A 17,459-nucleotide genomic window follows, 5' to 3' on the forward strand; every position below is an offset into this window, starting at 1 on the left:
ACAAAAGTGACAAGGTGTACATGTTGTATATGTATATGTCATCCGTTTTTACTTCCCTTGATTTTTGCACATATGACATATGTATACATGAGTAACTTTCATAGTTCATAAAATGTAAAGCGCAAATATTATCAAAAGTAGTAGAAGGCACGAAAATATTGCAACTCAATTTGCACATATAAGTGAAGCTCTTATTCATATCAAAGGATTGACAATGTTCATCATTAAACCATCCCAACATTGGTGAATAAACCTTACTTGCATCAAATTTACATGCTACAACATGCTTCAATAAGCAAACATGCAATAAATAATTTGACACAGAATCATCACCAGGATTAGAGGTCATATCAAAATGATTAAACGTTGGTTCTTTTGCACGAACAGTTAATTCATTGGGTACAATCAAAATTGTTGGTACTTCAACTATTTGATCACATGACGTATTCATGATAGGAACGCGATTCTCTAAAATAGTTGATGTGCTCAAATCAATAGGTAACTCAACACATGATGTATTCAAGTTAACAAGGCATGCATCATTCTCATGTGAAAGTGGAAAATCTGTACCTTTGTCATTACCTCTTATGATCAACTCAGACGATGTAGGCACTCTTGGTGGTGATGTGTCACATGGTGGAGGATGTAGTCCTCGCAACAACGGATGTGGTTGTCTGAAGAAACATCTGTATCAACACTTGGAATGTGCAGCATGCGCTTGTTTTCCTTGCGAGCAACACGTCGTTTTATTTCCTATTCAGGTTTGCAAGCAAGACGAATCAAATGGTCCATAGGATAACACTCTTCATGAATTAGTATCTCTTGAATATCACAGTTTAATCCTCCCTAAAATCTATCCATAAAGTCTTCTTCACTTTCTTCTAAAAATGAGTGCAACAATGTAGTTTGTAAATCATCATAATATTTTGTTATCGTGGCAGTGCCTTGTTTCAAATGCTGTAATTTTTTAATCATGCCATGAGTATAGTAAACATCAATGAATCTATCTCTCATCACAAGTCATAAATCATCCCAAGTAGTAGGTATAAAATCAGGGTTTAACTGACAATATTCACTCCACCAAATTAAAGTAAAGCTACTGAAAGTACTAACCGCAGCTTGAAATTTTCCACGCTCATCAAAATGATGGGAAGCAAATATAGCATTTATTTCGTACTCCCATTCAATATATAAATCAGGCTTAAAACGACCAGTAAATGGTGACATGGAAACATTAACCTGATTATGTGCATTCTGATGTTGTTGCTCCTCTTGTGACGGTTGTTGTATTTTCTTAGACGATGGCAAATCTCCCACGATCGATGAAGCCCAAGAACTAACAACTCCAGAACCTGCCATAGTTAGTAGAAAGCAAGAAACAAAATCCAAGAATAATGTTTCTATGAACTACTAGAATCTGGTGGTAAAATGCTCACTGTATAGAAAATATCAATATCTTACAAGGTCTTACCATGCAGCTAATGGTGATAGGCAACCAGCGATGTCAAATAACTCCGAAGATTGAGTATAGAGATTGCCAGGGGAACGTACGTATAAATGGTGTAGAAATATGTGGATCTTGGAAGGCTTAAATATTTGGTAGCAAAAGATTAGCAATAAACAATTCAGAGATGCAATGTTGAATAAACGCTCAACGATGGTACTGTGCTGGTCCTAGGCTAGACCGGACTAGAGATGCGAGCCTAGAACACTAATGACGTCACGGTGTAGCACAACTAGCATCAGGAAAGGATATGAAGTAGCTCTAGACAGCAAGATATAAGTGAAGATCACAATAGCAGTAAAGATAATGATGTGAAACAACAGCCAAACAGGATATATCAACAACTTTCTCTCCAACTTCTCTTTGGAAAATATTGTGCCAATTTTCTAATAATTTTTCTCCAGAATGACACTGACTCAAGTTTTCAAACGCAAAAAGAATCACTCAATTCATAGTTGATATGAGGAGTCAGAAAATTCTAAAACTGGTATAAGCTGTGTTTGCGAACTTCGGAGGACAAACATACCTATTTAGAAGCCAATTTTGAGGTGCCAAATATTGAACTAACTTCTGCAACCATTTAGATAAGGCTCGTTGTTAGCTTTCATTTGAGTACTCACGGAGCCAAAACGGACTTTGTATGAGGAAGTTATGCCTATTTTACTAAACAGTGCACAAAACAGATTCCAATCCGAATTCAACTACGAGATTGAGTCTAGATAGATCCGAATTTTCTTTCTTTTTTCTTTTTTTCTGACACTTTTTTCTTTCTCTCTTTTTTTCTCTGTCTTTTTTTCTCTCTCTCTCCCTCTTTCCAAAACAAACTAGATAAGATGCAGATTCGATCATGCGAAGATGTGAACGATCTCAACTATGATTACGACAATGAACGGTGGGTAGCACTTGGTGGAAATTGATGGATGGGTGGTGGACAAAAAAAGGGATAATGATGCAGTGGCGGTGTGACAAATGTGAACAGAACTCGAAACTCTAAATGAACTAGAGACTAAGACCAGCAACTCGACACGACGATGCAACCGATAATTCAACTATGCAAGCAATGAAAATAAAATTGCAAAGGCTCAGACTGGCTTGGACAAAGGATGAATAGATCTAACTTTTTGTGGCTTTTTATTGGACAATAGGTAAGAAAATAAATCAAATCTAAGAAAAACTAGAAATTCTCACGAAGCAACCTGAAAAATGATACCAGTTGATAGAGGCGAGGATGTCCCGATCTTTCGATGAGATGATAATTATTGATTTGGTGGAGTTGACTTTGACGATCCAACTACAAATGTGGACAATGTTGCACCTTAGCAATCCTAAACCAATCTCCCGAGGTTACTGACGATGTTGGAAGCACGATCAGCCTAACCATGAAGGTCTATTCCTGCACGCAATTGAAGAACAAGCAACAATATGATAATGCAATCTGAATATTGCGAATACAGATGAAGTATTGATATAGGTGGGGATCTGAAAGCGGTCTTGGTCTGGTCGTTGGATGCTACCTCTTGAGAACTGCGTTGGTTTTCCCCGAAGAGGAAGGGATGGTGCAGCAAAGTAGCATAAGTATTTCCCTCAGTTTTTGAGAACCAATGTATGAATCCAGTAGGAGGCTACGGGCAAGTCCCTCGTACCTGCACAAAACAAATAAATCCTTGCACCCAACGCAGATAGGGGTTGTTAATCCCTATAGGGCCACTTACGAGAGTGAGGTCTGATAGATACGATAAAGATAATATTTTTGGTATTTTTATGATAAAGATGCAAAGTAAAATAAAGGCCAAGTAAATAGCAAAGTAGTAGGAGAACAATATGATAAAGATAGACCCGAGGGCCATAGGTTTCACTACTGGCTTCTCTCGAGAGCTTAAGTATTCTAAAGTGGGTGAACAAATTACTGTTGAGCAATTGACAGAATTGAGCATAGTTATGAGAATATCTAGGTATGATCATGTATATAGGCATCACGTCCAAGACAAGTAGACCGACTCCTGCCTGCATCTACTACTATTACTCCACTCATCGACCGGTATCCAGCATGCATCTACAGTATTAAGTTAAAAACAGAGTAACGCCTTAAGCAAGATGACGTGATGTAGAGGGATAGACTCATGCAATATGATGAAAACCCCATCTTGTTATCCTCGATGGCAACAATACAATACGTGCCTTGCTGCCCTTAGTGTCACCGGGAAAGGACACCGCAAGATTGAAACCAAAGCTAAGCACTTCTCCCATTGCAAGAAAGATCAATCTAGTAGGCCAAACCAAAGTTATAATTCAAAGAGACTTGCAAAGATAACAAATCATACATAAAAGAATTCGGAGAAGATTAAAATATTATTCATAGATAGACTTGATCATAAACCCACAATTCATCGGTCTCAACAAACACACCACAAAAAGAAGATTACATCGAATAGATCTCCACTAGAGAGGGGGAGAACATTGTATTGAGATCCAAAAAGAGAGAAGAAGCCATCTATCTACTAACTATGGACCCGTAGGTCTGAGGTAAACTACTCACACTTCATCGGAGAGGCTATGGTGTTGATGTAGAAGCCCTCCGTGATCGATGCCCCCTCCGACGGAGCTCCGGAACAGGCCCCAGGATGGGATCTCGTGGATACAGAAAGTTGCGGTTGTGAAATTAGGGTTTTGGCTCCGAATCTGATCATTTGGGGGTACGTGGATATATATATATATATGAGGAAGAAGTACGTCGGTGGAGCAACAGGGGGCCCACGAGGGTGGGGGCGCGCCTGGTAGGGTAGGGCGCACCCCCTACCTCGTGGCCTCCTGTTACATGCCTTGACGTAGGGTCGAAGTCTCCCGGGTCTTATCTGTTGAGAAAATCACATTCCCAAAGGTTTCATTCCGTTTGGACTCCGTTTGATATTCCTTTTCTTCGAAACCCTAAAACAGGCAAAAAATAGCAATTCTGAGCTGGGCCTCCGGTTAATAGGTTAGTCCCAAAAATAATATAAAAGTGGATAATAAAGCCCAATAATGTCTAAAACAGTAGATAATATAGCATGGAGCAATCAAAAATTATAGATACGTTGGAGACGTATCAAGCATCCCCAAGCTTAATTCCTGCTCGTCCTCAAGTAGGTAAATGATAAAAACAGAATTTTTGATGCGGAGTGCTACTTGTCATAATTTTAATGTAATTCTTCTTAATTGTGGTATGAATATTCAGATCTGAAAGATTCAAGACAAAAGTTCATATTGACATAAAAATAATAATACTTCAAGCATACTAACTAAGCAATTATGTCTTCTCAAAATAACATGGCTAAAGAAAGTTATCCCTACAAAATCATATAGTCTGGTATGCTCCATCTTCACCACACAAAATATTTAAATCATGCACAACCCCGATGACAAGCTAAGCAATTGTTTCCTACTTTTGACATTCTCAAAACTTTTTCAATTTTCACGCAATACATGAGTGTGAGCCATGGACATAGCACTATAGGTGGAATAGAACGGTGGTTGTGGAGAAGACAAAAGGGAGATGATAGTCTCACATCAACTAGGCGTATCAATGGGCTATGGAGATGCCTATCAATAGATATCAATGTGAGTGAGTAGGGATTGCCATGCAACAGATGCACTAGAGCTATAAGTATATGAAAGCTCAAAAAGAAACTAAGTGGGTGTGCATCCAACTTGCTTGCTCATGAAGACCTAGGGAAATTTGAGGAAGCTCGTCATTGGAATATACAAGCCAAGTTCTATAATAGTATATAAAAGTGATAACATGAGAGACTCTCTACTATGAAGATCGTGCTACTTTGAAGCACAAGTGTGGTAAAAGGATAGTAGCATTGCCCCTTCTCTCTTTTTCTCTCATATTTTTTCTTTGGGCCTATCTTTTTTATGGACTCTTTTTTCTTTCTCTTTTTTTTTTTTTTTGTCCGGAGTCTCATCCCGACTTGTGGGGGAATCATAGTCTCCATCATCCTTTCCTCACTGGGACAATGGTCTAATAATGATGATCATCACACTTTTATTTTTCTTACAACTCAAGAATTACAACTCGATACTTAGAACAAAATATGACTCTATATCAATGCCTCCGGCGGTGTACCGGGATATGCAATGACTCATGAGTGACATGTATGAGAGAATTACGAACGGTGGCTTTGCCACAAATACGATGTAAACTACATGATCATGCTAAGAAATATGACAATGATGGAGTGTGTCATGATGAACGGAATGGTGGAAAGTTGCATGGAAATATATCTCGGAATGGCTATGGAAATGCCATAATATGTAGGTATGGTGGCTGTTTTGAGGAAGGTAATGGTGGGTGTATGATACCGGCAAAAGGTGTGCGGTATTAGAGAGGCTAGCGAAGGTGGAAGGGTGAGAGTGCGTATGATCCATGGACTCAACATTAGTCATAAAGAACTCGTATACTTATCGCAAAAATCTACAAGTTATCAAAGCAAAGTATTACACGCATGCTCCTAGGGGGATAGATTGGTAGGAAAAGATCATCGCTCGTCCCCGACCGCCACTCATAAGGAAGACAATCAAAAAATAAATCATGCTCCGACTTCATCACATAACGGTCCACCATACGTGCATGCTACGGGAATCACAAACTTCAACACAAGTATTTCTCAAATTCACAACTAATCAACTAGCACAACTTTAATATCACCATCTTCATATCTCAAAACAATTATCAAGTATCAAACTTATCATAGTATCCAACACACTCATAAGAAAGTTTTATTATTAATCTTGTACACCAAGCATATTAGGATTTTAAGAAAATTACCATGCTATTAAGACTCTCAAAATAATCTAAGTGAAGCATGAGATATCAATATTTTCTATAAAACAAATCCACCGCTGTGCTCTAAAAGATATAAGTGAAGTACTAGAGCAAAATTATATAACTCAAAAGATATAAGCGAAGCACATGGAGTATTCTAGCAAATTCCAAATCATGCATGGCTCTCTCAAAAGGTGTGTCCAGAAAGGATGATTGTGGTAAACTAACAAATAAAGATTCAAATAATACAAGACGCTCCAAGCAAAACACATATCATGTGGCGAATAAAAATATAGGTCCAAGTAAAGTTACCGATAGAAGTAGACGAAAGAGCGGATGCCTTCCGGGGCATCCCCAAGCCTTTTCTTTTAGGTGTCCTTAGATTATCTTGGGGGTGCCATGGGCATCCCCAAGATTAGGCTCTTTCCATTCCTTGTTCCATAATCCATCAAATCTTTACCCAAAACATGAAAACTTCACAACACAAAACTTAAAGTAGAAAATCTCGTGAGCTCCGTTAGCGAAAGAAAACAAAAGACCACTTAAAGGTAATGTAATGAATTCATTATTTATTTATATTGGTGTTATACCTACTGTAATCCAACTTCTATATGGTTTATAAACTATTTTACTAGCCATAGGTTCATCAAAATAAGCAAACAACACACGAAAAACAGAATCTTTCAAAAACAGAACAGTCTGTAGTAATATGTAGCTAGCGCAAGATCTGGAACCCCAAAAATTCTAAAATAAATTTCTGGAAGTGAGGAATTTATCTATTAATCATCTTCAAAAATAATTAACTAAATATAATGTTTCAAATAAAAATGGCAGTAGTTCTCGTGAGCGCTAAAGTTTCTGTTTTTTACAGCAAGTTCAACAAGACTTTCCCCAAGTCTTCCCAATGGTTCTACTTGGCACAAACACTAATTAAACACAAAAAACACAACCAAAACAGAGGCTAGATAAATTATTTATTACTAAACCGGAGCAAAAGGCACGGAATAAAAATAAAATTGGGTTGCCTCCCAACAAGCACTATTATTTAACGCCCCTAGCTAGGCATAACAAGTAAGAATAGATCTAGGTATTGCCATCTTTGGTAGGCAATCCATAAGTGGCTCTCATAATAGATTCATAAGGTAATTTAATTTTATTTCTCGGAAAGTGTTCCATGCCTTTCCTTAATGGAAATTGCAATTTAATATTTCCTTCCTTCATATCAATAATTTCACCAATCGTTCTAAGGAAAGGTCTACCAAGAATAATAGGACATGAATGATTGCAATCTGTGTCAAGAATAATAAAATCTACGGGCACATAATTCCTATTTTCAACAATAAGAACATCATTAATTCTTCCCATAGGTTTCTTAATAGTGGAATCCGCAAGGTGCAAGTTTAGAGAGCAATCATCAAAATCACGGAAACCTAACAAATCACACAAAGTCTCTGGAATCGTGGAAACACTAGCACCCAAATCACATAAAGCATAGCATTCATGATCTTTAATTTTAATTTTAATAGTTGATTCCCACTCATCATATAGTTTTCTAGGGATAGAAACTTCCAATTCAAGTTTTTCTTCATAAGATTGCATCAAGGCATCAACGATATGTTTAGTAAACGCTTTATTTTGACTATAAGCGTGAGGACAATTTAGCACAGATTGCAACAAGGAAAAACAATCAATCAAAGAGCAATTTTCATAGTTAAATTCCTTGACATCCATAATAGTGGGTTTAGCAACATCTAGGGTTTTAATTTCTTCAATCCCACTTTTATCAAATTTAGCATCAAGATCAACAAATTCTGAATTCTTAGAATGCCTTCTAGGTAAAGGTGGATCATATTCAGTCCCATCATTATCAAGATTCATATTGCAAAACAAAGATTTAATTGGGGACACATCAATAACTTTTAGATCTTCATCATTATTTTCATAGGAACTAGAAGAACAGGCTTTTATAAAGGCATCTTTCTTAGCACGCATCCTAGCGGTTCTTTCTTTGCACTCATCAATGGAAATTCTCATGGCTTTGAGAGACTCATTGATATCATGCTTAGGTTGAAGAGATCTAAGTTTCAAAGAATCAACATCAAGAGAAATTCTATCAACGTTCCTAGCCAAATCATCAATCTTAAGCAATTTTTCTTCAATCATAGCATTAAAATTCTTTTGCGAAGTAATAAATCCTTTAATATTAGATTCAAAATCAGAAGGCATCTTATTATAATTTCCATAAGAATTGTTGTAGGAATTACCATAATTATTAGAGGGATTACTAGGATAAGGCCTAGGATTAAAATTTCCTCTATACACATTGTTACCAAAATTGTTCCTACCAACAAAATTCACATCCATAGATTCATTATTATTCTCAATCAAAGTAGACAAGGGCATATCATTAGGATCAGAAGAAACACTCTTATTAGCAAATAATTTCATTAGTTCATCCATCTTTCCACTCAAAACATTAATTTCTTCTATCGCATGCACCTTTTTATTAGTACATCTTTCAGTATGCCATTGAGAATAACTAACCATAATATTATCTAGCAGTTTAGTAGCTTCTCCTGAAGTGATTTCTATAAAAGTGCCTCCCGCGGCCGAATCTAAAAGATTTCTAGAAGCAAAATTCAATCCGACATAAAAATTCTAAACAATCATCCACAAATTTAAACCATGAGTAGGGAAATTACGTATCATTAATTTCATTCTCTCCCAAGCTTGTGCAACATGTTCATTATCAAGTTGCTTAAAATTCATAATGTCGTTTCTAAGAGAGATGATCTTAGCGGGAGGAAAATACTTAGAGATAAAAGCGTCTTTGCACTTGTTCCATGAATCAATACTATTTTTAGGCAAAGATGAAAACCAAGCTTTAGCACGACCTCTAAGCGAAAAAGGAAATAGCTTCAATTTAAAAATATCATTATCCACATATTTCTTATTTTGCATATCACACAAATCAACGAAGCTATTTAGATGGGTAATGGCATCTTCACTGGGAAGGCCGGAAAACGGATCTTTCATGACAAGATTCAGCAAAGCAATATTAATTTCACAAGATTTAGCATCGGTAAGAGGAGTAATCGGAGTGCTAATAAATCATTGTTGTTGGTATTGGTGAAGTCACACAATTTAGTATTATTTTGAGCCATCGTGACAAGCAAGCAAACTAGCACACAAGCAAACAAAAAGCAAACGGGCAAAAAGAGGCAAATAGAGAAAGAGAGGGAGGATAGAGAGAGAGGGCGAATAAAACGGCAAGGGTGAAGTGGGGGAAAGGAAAATGAGAGGGAAATGGCAAATAATGTAATGCGGGAGATAATGGTATGTGATGGGTACTTGGTATGTTGACTTTTGCGAAGACCTCCCCGGAAACGGCGCCAGAAATCCTTCTTGCTACCTCTTGAGCACTGCGTTGGTTTTCCCCAAGAGGAAGGGATGATGCAGCAAAGTAGTGTAAGTATTTCCCTCCATTTTTGAGAACCAAGGTATCAATCCAGTAGGAGGCTACACGCAAGTCCCTCGTACCTGCACAAAACAAATAAATCCTCTCAACCAACACAAATAGGGGTTGTCAATCCCTATAGGGCCACTTACGAGAGTGAGTTCTGATATATATGATAAAGATAATATTTTTGGTATTTTTATGATAAAGATGCAAAGTAAAATAAAGGCAAAGTAAATAGCAAAGTAGTAGGAGAACAATATGATAAAGATAGACCCGGGGGCCATAGGTTTCACTAGTGGCTTCTCTCGAGAGCATAAGTATTCTACGGTGGGTGAACAAATTACTGTTGAGCAATTGACATAATTGAGCATAGTTATGAGAATATCTAGGTATGATCATGTATATAGGCATCATGTCCGAGACAAGTAGACCGACTCCTGCCTATATCTACTACTGTTACTCCACTCATCGACCGCTATCCAGCATGCATCTAGAGTATTAAGTTAAAAACAGAGTAACGCCTTAAGCAAGATGACATGATGTAGAGGGATAGACTCATGCAATATGATGAAAACCCCATCTTGTTATCCTCGATGGCAACAATACAATACGTGCCTTGCTGCCCTTAGTGTCACCGGGAAAGGACACCGCAAGATTGAAGACAAAGCTAAGCACTTCTCCCATTGCAAGAAAGATCAATCTAGTAGGCCAAACCAAAGTGATAATTCAAAGAGACTTGCAAAGATAACCAATCATACATAAAAGAATTCGGAGAAGATTAAAATATTATTCATAGATAGACTTGATCATAAACCCACAATTCATCGGTCTCAACAAACACACCACAAAAAGAAGATTACATCGAATAGATCTCCACTAGAGAGGGGGAGAACATTGTATTGAGATCCAAAAAGAGAGAAGAAGCCATCTATCTACTAACTATGGACCCGTAGGTCTGAGGTAAACTACTCACACTTCATCGGAGAGGCTATGGTGTTGATGTAGAATCCCTCCGTGATCGATGCCCCCTTCGGCGGAGCTCCGGAACAGGCCCCAGGATGGGATCGCGTGGATATAAAAAGTTGAGGCGGTGGAATTAGGGTTTTGGCTCCGTATCTAATCGTTTGGGGGTACGTGGATATATATAGGAGGAAGAAGTACGTCGGTGGAGCAACAGGGGGCCCAAGAGGGTGGGGGCGTGCCTGGTAGGGTAGGGCGCGCCCCCTACCTCGTGGCCTCCTGTTACGTGCCTTGACGTAGGGTCCAAGTCTCCCGGGTGTTATCTGTTGAGAAAATCACGTCCCTGAAGGTTTCATTCCGTTTGGACTCCGTTTGCTATTCCTTTTCTTCGAAACCCTAAAACAGGCAAAAAAACAGCAATTCTAGGCTGGGCCTCCAGTTAATAGGTTAGTCCAAAAATAATATAAAAGTGATTAATAAAGCCCAATAATGTCCAAAGAGTAGATAATATAGCATGGAGAAATCAAAAATTATAGATACATTGGAGACGTATCATTGGACACAAACGAAGTACACGAAGTTGAAGTGGCTAACTTTTAACTAAACAAATCCCAAGGAAAAGCTACTCGATGGATCTATTTATATAGGAGCAAGAGATGATGGAGAAGGAGGTGGGAGGATGTCCCAAGGCAGCCTAAAATCAACCCTAGCTTGTACAAGGCCAATGGGCCCAAGTGGAGGTGATGTAACACCTTTGGACTTGTAGTTTGACTCGGATTCTGCTGCAACATCAGATTGCTTCATCCATAACTCAACGCTCCGGACGAATTTGAAGGTGAATTGAGTTGATTTGGAAAGTGCACGAAATCTACTTTCCAGCAAAATAAGAATCACCCAATTCGTAGTTCGGATGAAAAAGTTGCTGATGTTTTGAGTTAGGTATGTTTGTGGAGTCCGAATCTGAGTCTAGAACGTGAGAGACTTGGACTCTATCTTCTCTTGGGCCAAAAGTGACGTGAGAGAACTTTTTGAACAACAAGTAAACATCTCTTTCTCCCTTATCTTCATATGTGGATTGTACAAATGTCCCAACACCTGCAATGAGACATGGCACAAAAGTGTGTGAAGTATTTTTGTCCTGGAAGACATAAATAAATTATTGCATAGTTTGCATTAGAAATCCCCTCCCACATGCAATATTTTTGGTCGTATCCAAGGTTGTCATGTCCTCATCACCAACTGTACCACACTTTAACCCTACTCCACCGGCCAAACCCCTATTAAAACTATTGAGAGCCCATCGTTAGGTATTGTCTGTAATATCAATTCAAAATTTCAACTCCTAAATTTTTGCATGTGCCTTACCTTCTCTCTTGTATGAAGACTAATTTCAAATGAATCTCCTTGCTCAAAGGATCATAGAATCTCACAACAATACTGGGCATTGCATTGCTCTTGTTAGTACCTCTTGCCTTTTGTCAGCATACTTACACTCATTGCAGTTTAATTATGTAGCATCACTGTAAATGTTCGCTTCTTTATCCTCCCTTTGCTCGAAATTATAAGATCTATATTTACTATTGGATAAATGTAGAATTAACACAATGGTTATGAAGTTTTGGATTGCTCATGTAAGTACTTGTTTTCATGTACTTCCTCTATATCGAATTAATTGTTGATCAATTGGATGTATTCAGAACATAATAGTGCTAGATACATCCATTTGAGCGACAAGTAATAATGGACGGTGGTGGAATTACTGTACTTGCATCACGAGATAGTTGATTGTCTATGCATCTTATCTGCCCTGCCCTCACTTTCTCCAAATTATTAGATCTACATTTACACTTACCAAAATGTTCAATAAAGCCAATGCCACTTCACACGTTGATGTCTGCATTCCTCTTGTCAGTACCTTTTGCCTTGTAACACTGTACTTAATTAATTGCTATTTGATTATGTATCATCAGTCTGCACCTGAGCTTCATTATCCTCTATTTCTTCCAATATTATTTGATCTATACTTACTTTTTGCAAAATGTAGAATAATAGCAACGCTTATAAAGAAGTTTCTTCGGGGAATTTATTGAATTATCCTTCCATCGACATGGAGAAGGGCTTTGTCCAGCCCGTGTTAACATGTAATGTAAGTTCATCCTTCTCAAGCCTTCAAACTTTGTTCTAGTATAGATTTGGATAGGCATCATTTCCTCTAGTGTTGTTTACTTTGTTGTGTACATCTGATTGGATGTTTGCAACAACTACCAATTTTAAATTGTAGCTATAAAAACATGTTCCTTATGCAGAATAGATCCATTTATTTTCTTTTATAATTATGAAACCTATTACGTGTCTCCTTGTTTCTCTTTCAGAGTTGTATCTCTTATGCCAGGCAGAACTTTAGGGAAGCTAGTGAGACAAACCATCTTGAAGAGAGAGAGATGACCTCAAGGTCCTGTCTTGATGAAAAAGTGAGTTGAAGTTACTCACCAACAGCTGTGAGAAAACCTCTGTGCAGTCGCTGCCTCAATCAGTTCGATTTCTTCAGTCTCAACTTAAAGCGGAAAGGCTTGCTTCAGCTCAGCTCCGACTTGATGTCAATGATGTAATGAAGGTCTTAGAGGACTGCCTTGCGCCCTATGGTGCTATAAAGCTAGGGATGGAGCATCTATCGTTGACACAACGAAGGTCTCATCAGCTTGTTCGGCTGCTTGCGGTGCCCGTCCTGGCCAGGCCTAATGCCTTCTGAAGTGCTCTCAGTTTTGTACATTCTTTTATCAGCGCGTTTCTATGCACTGGTGGCTACCTCTGATGCCCAATGTATGTAATCCACGGTCATGTTCCGCTTTATTATCACCGGTGGTGAACTTTGATTCCCAGTGGATGTAATATGCCGTAATTTCATTATTGTATAGTCTAGGTTTCTTCTTGGTCGGTATGCTACAATTTAGGCCGGAAGGTTCAATGGATCTCTGTGTTATGGGTCTTCAAGCCGGCCTGTTACTCATACGGGCCAAAACGTGGGCCTATAATCATCTTTGGCCATTAGCAAGTCTAAACGTCTAGTAGTTTTCTGCCTTTAACAGGCTGGGTAAAGTTCTGGCCAGCTGGGCTAGAGAATACCATGGGCTTTTAACAGGCTAAAAAATAGATTGGGCTAGCGTTGAGCCGAAATATTCACAGGCCAATACAGGCCAAAACTTCCTAAGGCCCATGTTTGGCCAAAATAGGGCGAGCTGTTAACAAGCCAAAATATATACTGTGCCTTGTTTGGCCCAATAAAATTATGGGCTTTAAGAAGACCAGTATCCATGTGGGCCGTAGGCCCAAGAGTGTCACGGGCCATTATCAGATGTGCTATAATTAGGCCCAATAGTTACACGGGCCATTAACAGGCCGATATGCCAGTTGGGCTGAAATTTATCCACGAAGACTGTGGGCCGTTAAGAGGCCTAAAGTTACATCAAACAAGAAATAGCCCAGTTTATGCATAGGTCGTTAAATGGCTTAAAGTTAAGCCGGGCCGACAACGTCCCGGATGCACCACGGGCCGCCAACAGGCCGAAACTATTATCGGGTCGAGCTAGTAAACGGGAATTTAACAGGCTAAAGCACAAAGCTGTCTTAGAATGGGCCCCAAAGAATAGTGGCCTATTAACGGGCCTCATCCGATATGGGCCGTAATTTGGCCCAAAACACGGTAGGCTGTGAACGGGCCTGATCTGATATTAGCCTCAATTTGACCCAAAACATGACAGGTTGTTAACAGGCAAGCCTACTAGTGTTTGAAAAAATCTGGTGGGCCTTTAGCAGGGCCAACCTTTTTACCTTAAATGGGCCACTATTGGGCTGTGCCATGTGTCGACATATCATAGGTGTCTTCCGTCCATTGTAGGGATGACATCTATCCCAACGATGAGCTGACACATGCATTATCCGATGAATGAGAATTTTACACGTGGAAAATCCCCATTGGTCGGGGCTGTTAACGGGTTATCGGATCCAAACCGGAACCCGATAGCTTTACGGCGACCCGTTACGGTGGATCCCACATCTCGGTCACCCTTGATGAAAGCACTTCTATGACGTGTGATTTATCGTCATGGAACTGGACACTTCCGTGATGATAATTTTGGTAATGTCATGCAACACTTCTACGACAGCACAGGTACGACTATCTTGATTCTGTCATAAAATCGTAATGGATGTACATGTGTAACACCCCATTTGTAACAAATCCCATTTTGTCAATGTATCAACTTGATCTTCATCTATTTCCATGTGGGTCCTTCCTTGTTGGCTTCATTTTGTTTTGCTTTGTTATTTTACCTATTGCATGGCCTTGTCTTTTCTTGTTATTTTTTCTTGATGCCATCATATGTTGCATCATGGTCATATCAAGTCTTGCATTATGCTTATGTCATTTTGCATTCTCATAATCATCATGTCCATTGTGCTATTCATGCATGACATTTTGTTGCATGCCCCATGTGTGATCCATGCATCACCACCTCTCGTTCCTTCTCTTTTCTTTATTTTTGCAAGTGCCATCTTGCCCTCCTCCATAAATGTTCAATTTCTCCCCAGCAATCTTATTCCATGCACAAACATCTTTGTCAAATTTCAGCCTATTTGAAGTTATTTTGGTTGGGTTCAAAAATGGCCTAAGTTTGAATTTTATTCAAACTTGTTTTATTTTTCTACCTCTAAAAATGTCCAAACCAGTTCTATTAAATAGTGTGTGTTTCCAGGAGCATGAGGATATTTTTAAATCTTCCAAATTCTTTCAATAGCTACCCCTTCTTTTCCTTTTCTTATTATTAATAAAAACAGAGAAAGGGAACTCACCTTTTCCTTACCTGGGCGCTGCACTTGGGCCCTTTCCCTCCAACTAGCCAGCCACTTATCTCATCCGGCCGAACCAACCCACCAGTGACAAAAGAGCCGTCCTCCTTTGTACGACGTGCATCCAGGGCGCCATGTCAATGAGCTTGTTGATTCGACGGCCGTCCGACGGCCCTAGCCCCTATATATGGTGTCCTAGACCTAGCCCTAGTTCCCCTCGTCCAATTTTGTCCCTCTCTTGCCCTCGCTGCCGCCAGGTAGGTCTCCACGCACCTCGTCGTCGCCCTGCATGCCCACCATGACCTGAGCGAGCAAGAGCTCAAGCTCAGGTAGCCTTCCACGTCGTGCCTCCGAACCGCCTGTCGCCGTGGAGAGGTCCACCAACGCCCCCGTGTCCTGCTACCACAACACACGCGTCGCCACAACCCCTGGATCGACCGCCTCGACCCATCTTCTTCCTCTTCTTCACGGACAGCAAATCCGTCGGAGTTCCTCGAATCCTTGCCGTCGATCTACTACATCCTCGACCACATCCTCTCCCCATAGGTATACTAGGTATAACCAACTCGCTCCCTGCTCTTTCCTGTCGCCGACCGTTCCCCGTAGGGGTTGCTAGACTCTTGTTGTTTTTCGTGTTCTCGATGCTCCGGCAAAGTCTGAAACTTTTAGCTAGTTGTTGTTCCTCTACATCCCACGCACCCTCTGTCCTCACGCCTCCTCCATAGCTAGCCCACCATAGCTACCTCGCGTACCTTGCTGTCGTCGCTCGCCATGTCATGTCGTGCCCCGGGTCGAGCGCCCCAGCAAGCCCGTGCATTGCGCCGCTCTCTTGCAGCTGCACTGCTTGCACGCCCCAGCTCCTTTAATCCCACACGCCTGCCGGTGACCCTCCGCTCCGGTGGACGTCGTCGCGCCCGTTGGTGGCGTGGTCTACTTCTCTGCCGCCGGCAGGACCAGCCAGCCCCCGCCTAGCGTTAGGTCAAGAAGTCCCGCACCCCGTCTCTATCAAGGACCGTAGCAGTAGCTCAGTGGTTGTGCCCACATTTCTCAAACAGGGAGACCAGGGATAGAATCCCCCCAGGCGTAGCAAAACTCCCCTTTTATTTATTTTTCACTGGCCCTATGACATGTGGCCCCAGCTTGTCATACTCACTCCCCCCAGGACCCACATGTCATCCCCTCCCTCTCTATTTTCCTTTTTTCTTTTATTTTCCTTTTAATCTCAGCGAGTATTCCATTCCGGGTAATGGAATCTTTCCATTTCGGGAAAGTCCAATTATGGACGTTCCAAATATGGAAATTGCCAAATCTGTTTAATTCCATTTTAGGCAGATTGCATATTTGTGTAATTGTGGTGATTTTTCTAATGTGACCTCAACATATTATATATGTTTTTGGGCTAGAAAAATTCCAATGAATCAGTTGGTGGCATCCATTTCTTCATTTGAGCATGTCTGTAATCATGTCATACATGCAGCATATGCCATTTTGTCATTTTTGTGTATTTAAATTCAAACATGCTATGGGGTAGTTTTGCACATGAATGGCTTCATTTTCATGTCTACTTCATGCTAGATTTTATTTCATGCCATAAAGTGCATTGTGATGAGTGCCACAAGCTTGCAAACATGCCTACATGAATCTGTTTTGCCATGATCAGTAAATTTCAGCAAAGTCTGTAAAACTGTTATCATTTGCAATTTTATCATGCTGTTTTGAACATGTTCTAGTGGTTTTTAGCAGTGGCACGGTAATCAGGTTTTGTACTGCTTGACATGTACTTCAGTTCCCTGTCATTTTTTTCAGTTTGGAATGTTGTAGCATATTAAACTTTGCATCGAAGTTGTCATGTTGTTGTTTTCAACAGCTTGCATTGTATGTGGTTT

The sequence above is a fragment of the Triticum urartu genome, chromosome 6 (assembly GCF_003073215.2).
Source record: "Triticum urartu cultivar G1812 chromosome 6, Tu2.1, whole genome shotgun sequence".
Taxonomy (NCBI): Eukaryota; Viridiplantae; Streptophyta; class Magnoliopsida; order Poales; family Poaceae; genus Triticum; species Triticum urartu.